The 2,106-nt window shown below is 51.4% G+C and overlaps 1 protein-coding gene across 1 annotated transcript in view; it reads left to right on the forward strand.

The window, feature by feature from the left end:
- Positions 1-2,106, forward strand: part of TSGA10 (testis specific 10) — an 84,185-nt gene that overhangs the window by 35,284 nt on the left and 46,795 nt on the right. The gene's annotated exons all lie outside the window — the stretch shown is intronic.

Raw genomic sequence — 2,106 nt, forward strand, 5'->3', positions numbered from 1 at the left:
ATTCCTGGCCCCGCAATACCACTTTGCCTCTGGATACCAGGTCTTATGTTGAAGATCTTCCATTTGACAGCCTTGGCCTCTTCAACACCACTATTGATTCTACACTCCAGGAATTAGACAAGAGCATAAAGGCTTCTCGAGCTCTAGGAGTGTCACCCTCTGTGAGACAACAATACCATCCCCGTACCTGGTCGAGCTCTTGGCAGAGGCATGCACCAAGTCGTCAGTCTCCAGACAGACAATGGAGACCGCGTACATCTTCCGGAGGTCAAAAACCTCCATACCAAAAACCGAGGTTTGGATCTGGGCAACAATCTTCCCATACCAAACAGGTCAAACCCTCCAAGCAGAGTTTTTGACTTCCCTGTCACCAAGTCAGTTCAAACCCATCTATCACCCTTCCTTCATACTTGGCGTCACATCACCTCGGACGAATGGGTGCTGTCAATCTTGACCCGAGGCTACCGTATCCAATTCCACCAGTACCCCATTACTCCGGCCATCGTCTCCACACACCCTTCCCCACCACTCCTGGAAGAGGTGTCCTTCTGCAGAAGGGAGCCATCGAACAGGTACCACCACACCTCCACGGGATGGGATTTTATTCCCGATACTTCACAGTCCCGAAGAGAGATGGAGGCATTCGACCCATTTTAGATCTAAGGGCACTGAACTGTTTCGTAACCTACCATCGCTTCCTCATGGTGTCCTTACAGTAGATTATGCCACTCCTGCAGAAACACGTCTGGATAGCCACCCTCGACCTCCAAGATGCGTACTTCCACCTCACCATCCACCCCTCCCACCGCCAATACCTACGCTTCGCGATTGGTCAACAGTATTATCAGTATGCAGCCCTGCCATTCGGCCTGTCCAGCGCCCCAAGAATCTTCACGAAGACTATGATTGTGGTTGCAGCTTTCCTTCGTCTCCGGGGTATCTCCATCTACCCCTATATCAACGATAGGCTTTTGGTAGCGCCTTCCCAGAACGCCCTGGTCACAAACATCACCGAGACACTGGCACTACTAAAGGATCTGGGCCTACAAGTCAATCGAGAAAAGTCTCAATTGAGTCCAGTCCAAAGAATAAAGTACATCGGCGCTATACTAGCCTCAACGACATGCATAGCTTACCTGCCTCAAGACAGAGCGGCAGACATCATTTCCTTAGCCACCATTGTCTGTACCCACCCTTCTGTGACTGCCTTCCAAATCCAAAGGCTACTTGGCCTTATGGCTGCAACTATGTCGGTTCTCGTCTTTGCCAAACTGAAAATGCATCGTTTACAACTGTGGTTCATCCGGAATTACAACCCAGTGAACAACGCTCACACTGTCGTCCTGTCCCCCCCTCCCAACATACGAGACTCGTTACTTTGGTGGACTGTCCCTTCCAATACCTTCCAGGGAGCACCCTTCCACCCTCCATCACCCCAAATCACCCTGACCACGGATGCTTTCCTGTCGGGATGGGGTGCACACATGATGGGTCTGTGTGTCAGGGACAAATGGGACGCGCAGAAGAAGAAGCAACACATAAACTTCCTAGAACTGCTGGCAATACAACATGTTGTCACCAGCTTCCTACCTTTAATCAAGGGAAAATGTGTCACAGTTCTCATGGACACCACAGCGCTCTCTTATGTCAACAAGCAAGGAGGCACTGTTTCCCTACGCCTCTGCAACCTTGCCATCCAATTATGGAACTTCTGCATTGCCAACAGCATTTTCCTTGTAGCCACACACATACCCCGGACACATGAACGTGCAGGCAGACCATCTAAGTCGAGCAGGACTCAGCCTTCACGAGTGGGGGTTGAACCCGACATACCTCCTCCCACTCTTCCACAGGTGGGGAGCTCCCCAAGTTGATGTCTTTGCCACCAACGCCAACAAAAGGTGTCCTCTGTTCTGCAGGCGGGGAGGCAGGGATCCACAATCTCTGGGAGACGGTCTCCTTTACCCTTGGTCCACGGGGCTTCTGTACCTCTTTCCTCCCTTACCTCTGCTTCTGAGAGTGGTCCGCAAAATAGAGACGGTGCAGACTGCATCTTAATAACCCCATGGTGGCCGAGGCAACCATGGTTTTCAGCAGTCCTCGAGT

This window comes from Gekko japonicus, unplaced genomic scaffold (genome assembly GCF_001447785.1).
Source record: "Gekko japonicus isolate JY-2015 unplaced genomic scaffold, Gekko_japonicus_V1.1 scaffold1396, whole genome shotgun sequence".
Taxonomy (NCBI): Eukaryota; Metazoa; Chordata; class Lepidosauria; order Squamata; family Gekkonidae; genus Gekko; species Gekko japonicus.